Here is a 6,000-nt window from a genome sequence, read left to right on the forward strand (position 1 = left end):
GGGCCTGTGTATGAAGAAACTGCCTTGGACTTCTGCAGCATTGCAGTAGACTAAAGGATGGGGAAGGGGGGAAGGGTAGGGGGAGAGAAACGCTTCCATCACCCCTATACGAGTATAGATTTCCTGAGCCGGGGTGGAAGCCACTCAGCAGGCTACCCTTCCCAAGAATACAGACACTACAAAGGAGGAGAGGGAGGAGCAGAAGGATCAGAAGGGAAAGGGACCTCGCGCCTTTAAATCGGGGTGCACAGCAACCCAGTCTCCCCAAGAGAGCCACACCTTCCTCGAAACATCCCCTTCCACCACCCCTTCCGGTGACCCTCAGGAAAGAGGAATGTAATTGCTCTTGCTCCTCAAAACGGGAGGGCGCCTAGCTCACCAGCTTCTTCACCCCACCCACAGAATCACAGACCCTCCTTGTCTCCCTCCCTACCCCACCCCCACCTCCCTTCTCGGAGAGGCCAGAGTGGGCCTAATTTCCCCGCCCCCTCCATGTCTCCCTTTCCCAAAGCAAAGGTGCCCTTACCCTTTCGCCGACAGGTCTGGGGCGGAGTAGGCAGGCGCAGCCCCCTGCAGCGCCCGGGTAGCCGCTACGCTGGAGGGCGAGGAGGAGGAGGAGGAGGAGGAGGGGGCCTGGCGACCGACCGCCGCCCCCCCCCCCCCGAGCCCCAGCAAGCCGCCCAGCCCAAGCTCTGCGACAAGGGGCGGGGGGGGAGGGGGCGAGGGGACGACCGGGGTCGAGGAGGCGCCCTCAGAGCTTGGGCTCAGCTAAGATGGCGCGGGGAAGTGCTGGGAGCCGCCGCCGCCGCCTCGGGGGAACCGGCCCGGGCCTCGGCCGCCTTCCGTCCTCACACAGCCGAGGCCCTCTCGTCCCCCGCCACGGCCCCTCTGCGGGCGGGCCCACGCACAGTTCTCCGCCACCACCACCACCCCTGGGAAGGGGGCGCTCACAAAGGGAAGAGAGGCCGCGGGCCGGCCGGCCGGCGGCGGGGCGGGGTCCCCAGGGGCCGGGAGGCCTCAGAGGTTCGCGGGTGCCTCGCGCTCTCAGCCCTCGAAGGGCGCAGGCAAGCGGGACCCCTCCTCTCTCCTCAGACAGGCGGCGGCACCGACTCACTATCTTTGCCACCCTCCCTCTCCCTCTCTCTCTCCGAGCCCTGAAGCCACAGAGCCCGGCCGCTGCCCAGGTTTCCCCCCCCTTCCCCGACACCACTCCCCTCCTCCCGACAGTCATCCCAGTCTCCGATCTCGCGAGATTTCCCGCCTGACAGGCCCGACCCTGCGCGAGACACGACTGCGTACGCGTGCGCGCTCTCACGGGAGCGCGCGAGTGCTTGTACTGGGCGGAGTCTCCCGGTACCCTGCCTGAGTCCCAGCCTCATTCTAGCTTGGCCGCACGCAGCTGGTCTAACTCTTCTGCCACGCGGGTATCAGGTGCATTCAGTTCTCCCTGAAATCTGAGAAAGAAGAGTTTATCAGCTCTCCTCTGTCCTCACTTCCAAAATATCCGCGCCCCCCCCCCCATAATCCTGCGAATGAGAAGCTTGCCCTGGCATGCAGGATATCCAGTTCTTACCTTGGTTCAACTACTCCGTGGAATTCAGAGGGAAACTGGTCAGTGTCATCAGTACGTAGTTGAGTTTTTGAGATTCTAAAAGTTTATAAGAACTTCTGGAACGGTAATGAGAGGAGAATACAGATTAAACCACCCCGTATGTTGGTAATGGTAGGAAAGAGACAAATTCTTGAGAAATTTTAGTGTATGTCTTTAGTGGGTTGAGTGATGGTAAGTTTTGGAAACGAGCTACAAATAAACTGAAGAGTCCTAAGAATCCTAAAGCAGGAAAGAGAGCTTCTAAATTTTTGTGGTGAAGACTTTTGTTTAGAGGGAAAAAAGAGCAGTTTTATTCAGGAACCAAAAGGTGTGCCTCAAGTGCAGTTACAAAAAAAAAAAAGTCTTGCTTCTTCAACTGGTAAGCAGTGAGATAAAGAGATCTGCTGGGCGAGACTTATGAGTAAAAGTGTACTCCAGAACAACTGGAAGTTCCAGTAAACTAGGGAAGTAAACTGGCTATGATCAGAGAAACAAGATTTCCACTTCAGTGGGTTATACATATAACTTGTTCTAAATATGCTTTCTCATAGTAAGAGGACTCTGTCCGTGAGTCCTCTTTTTATCTGTATTGCCAACTACTCTCAAGTGGCAACTTCTCCTCAGCATAAAAACGTGCCCTAGTTTCTTTGGAGGGAAAAGAAGGATTACCATCTTCATCCCTCCTCCCCTTCAAAGACAAGCTTTTTAGAAAATTTGTCTTCTCACCTCCGCTGAAACTGATCTTACAATGGTCAAGAGCGACCTTCTACTTTCTGTAGAGCGACCTTCTACTTTCTGTGCCTAGTGGAGTCATTTTAATCCTCCTTGACACCTGCAGTATTTGATACAGTTTATACTCTTCCATCTTTAAACTGTGTTCCTCGTTGGCTTTTCAACACCACTTAAAACCACTTTTCCTTCTACCTTCTTGTCCTTGGAGCCTCTCTTCCTCCATCTATGCTTTAAATGATGCCTTTCCAATCCTGATCCTTTCTTCTGAAAGTTACAGCAAGAATGTTCTCTTCTAGGGGCACCTGGGTGGCTCAGTGGGTTAAAGCCTCTGCCTTTGGCTCAGGTCATGATCTCAGGGTCCTGGGATCAAGTCCCGCATTGGGCTCTCTGCTTGGCGGGGAGCCTGGTTCCTCCTCTCTCTCTCTGCCTGCCTCTCTGCTTACTTGTGATCTCTGTCTGTCAAATAAATTTTTTAAAAAATCTTAAAAAAAAAAAAAAGAATGTTCTCTTCTAGTTATTTCATACATTTAGGAATGGAAAGAGATTCAGGCTTTCCTATAATATTTATTCTTAATCTTCTATGGAAAATTTCAAACATACACAAAAGGAATGGGATATAATAATAAACCCCCAGGTGTCCATCACCTAGCTTCAACTATTATCAACATTTTATCATTCTTGTTTCACTTATTCTCCCACAACCTTCCCCACCCCTGTATACTTTTTTTAAAGATTTGTTTGTGAAAGAAAGAAGAGAAAGTGACCACAGGGCTGTGGGGACAGGGCACGAGGGAGAGAATCTGGAGCAGACACCTCACTGAGAGTGGAGCTTCATGCAGCACTCAATCCCACGACCCTGATATGGGGACCCCAGCCAAAATCAAGAGTCAGAAGCTTAACCCACTGAGCCAGCCAGGTGCCACCTGCCTCCACCTAAGTGTATTTTTAAGTAAATCTCTAGTAGACCATCATAACATTTTACCCGAAATATTTTGGTTGTAACATAACCACAGTACCATTATCACACCTTTACAATAATTTCCTAATATGTAATACCCAATCCATATTCAGTTTTGCCTAACGTTTCCAAAATATCTTTTAACAGTCCTTTTGTCTGAACCAGGATCTGAAGTTCTACACTTTGCATTTGATTAATAGATATGTCTCTTAAATCACTTTTCATGTACAACACTTTCCCCTTCCTTTTTTCTTCCTTTTTTTTTTTTTTAAGATTTTATTTATTCATTTGAGAGAGAGAGAGAGTGCAAGGGAGAGAGAATCTGAAACAGATTCCACATGGAGCACAGAGCCTGACTGGGGGCTGGATCCACAACCCTGAGATCACAACCTGAGCCAAAAAAGAGTCAGATGCTTAGCTGACTGAGCCACCCAGGAGCCCCTCTTTCTTTCCTTTTTGTATGCAGTTTATTTGTCTAAGAAATCAGATTATAGATTTCGTAGAATTTTTCACATTCTGGACTTGCCAATTACATCCTCACAATGTCATTTCACATTTGCTTCGTTGCCCACATTTCTTATAAACTGGTAGGTAAATCTAAAGGTTTGCTCTTGTATGGGTAGTGTTTCCTTCCATAATATTTTGTGTTTGCTACTACCTCATTTTCCCTCTTAACACCACCTCTACCATAAACTGTAATTCAACTCCTCTCAGATTCCCCAGCACGTGGCATATCTTAAGAGACTCCGGCTTTCTTTTTAAAAAATTATTATTCCAGATATCTACCTATGATCTGGTACTAAGAGACCTCCCTCCTCAAATTCTTCAAATTTCACACACACAACACACCCATACGTACATACAGGTAGGCTTATCCTGTCAAATTTGTTCAACAGTAGAGTATCATTGGTTGATACCACAAAACATACCAGTTATTTAATTTCTGAAATTGTATCTAGATAAGAAAATTGCACGCATCGATGTTAGGAAAATAATGCTTAGAACAATCGCAGATTTTGCACCTTCTGTGATTTAACTCCTGAACATTTCTCTGATTCACCCCTTTCTTCATCCCCACTGCCTCTGCTATGGTGGTTCATACTGTTTCTAAGCTGGGGTACTGTAATTGCCTTCCAATTACTCTCCTCACACCCCAGGGTGCCCCATTCTCTATACTGAGGTGAATGGTTTTAATCTTCCTAAAATGCAATTTCTAAAAGCTGAATGTGTCATTTCTCTGCTTAAAACTCTTCCATGGCAAAAAAAAAAAAATAAATAAATAAATAAAAAAAATAAAAAAAAAAAAACAAAACTCTTCCATGGCAAAACAAAAACAAAACCAGAAAAACTCTTCCATGGGTCCCTAAAGCCCTCCAAATAAAATCCAGACAGAGCCTTGCATACCTCTCTAACTTTATTTCAGATCCCACCATCCTGAACTATTATTTACTCTTCTGCTAACCGCTAACATGCTATCTTCAGGATGTGGTACTGCACTCCTCTGCCTGAAAGGCCTTCTCTAGTTGGCTAATATCCTTCAAGATTTAGCTCACATGTCACCTCCACATAAGGCTTTCTCAGATCTCATTTAGGTATTCCTTGAGCCTACAAATTGGGGTCAGAAAGCTGTGGGGTGAGGGACACCTGGCTGGCTCAGTTGGTAGAGCACACCACTCTTGGTCTTGGGGTCCTCAGTTCAAGTCCCATGTTCGGTGTAGAGATTACTAGAAATAAACATTTTTTTTTTTAAATGGACATTAAAAAAAAAAAGAAGAAGGCACACTAGCTGTGGGGTGGGGTGAAGAATGGGTACCAACCTTGTTTTGACCTCAATAAAAAAGTTACCTAAGCAGTATCAAAACCAAGAATAAGCTTTTTCTGTACGCTGACATATTTAATTCTCACAACAAATTTGTGTAGTAGGTTCTATTATTATTACCTCCAATTTATAGGTAAGGAAACTAAGGTTCAGAGAGTTATGTCCCTTTCCCAAGGTGACACAACTAATAAGTGGTGACCTAGAATGTGACCCCAGTTGTGCATGAATCTAAACCATATTATCCTTCTATCATATTCTACTCCTGGCACCACCAATCGATGACAGCTTGATGCCATGCACATATTCTGTGTGTGTAAGAGATGCCTGACCATGTGTGATATCTGTATATGTGTTGTCATGCATGTGTCTATGGTTGAAAAGGCAGCTTGTCAATGTGCAGGTGGGTGCACTGACCGATCTGGTATCTGTCCGATCAAACTGTCTTTTCAGTGTTGTCACTCAGTAAAAGACCAAGTCGTATTCAACTCAATTTAACAAATACTTATTGAATTCCTACTGTATGTTAGGCTTAAGTAAAATACAGAAGGAGCAAATGGAACTAGTGTTTATAAAATTACTCTATGCCAAGAATTGTATGAAGCCAGTGCTTTACATTCATTATCCCCTTAATCTTACCAACAACCCTGAAAAACGGATGATGATGATGATGATGTCATCATTTCTTCCTTCCAACAGAGAGGAAGAAAGTGCAAAAAAATTAAGCAATTTCATGTAGCATGGAGAACTAAAATTACAGTTCTGGTTCAATATGAATTTTAAGCGGCTTTTTTTTTTCACTGCTTGCTGGTTCCCTTTCTCAAATCCTTCCCCATACTAGGAACTAAAAATCCTATTAGAGGGATGCCTCAGTGGCTCAGTCGATTAATTATCCGACTCTTG

At 46.0% G+C, this 6,000-nt stretch overlaps 1 protein-coding gene across 1 annotated transcript in view; it reads right to left on the bottom strand.

Annotated features, from left to right (window-relative positions):
* Window positions 1-1,213, bottom strand: part of TAOK1 (TAO kinase 1) — a 153,357-nt gene extending 152,144 nt beyond the window's left edge. The window contains 1 exon segment of the mRNA XM_080825304.1: window positions 527-1,213. The gene's annotated coding sequence lies outside the window, so the exon portion shown is untranslated.
* Between the last annotated feature and the right edge of the window lie 4,787 nt (window positions 1,214-6,000).

Source organism: Martes martes (genome assembly GCF_963455335.1).
Source record: "Martes martes genome assembly, chromosome: 16".
In the NCBI taxonomy this organism is placed as follows: domain Eukaryota; kingdom Metazoa; phylum Chordata; class Mammalia; order Carnivora; family Mustelidae; genus Martes; species Martes martes.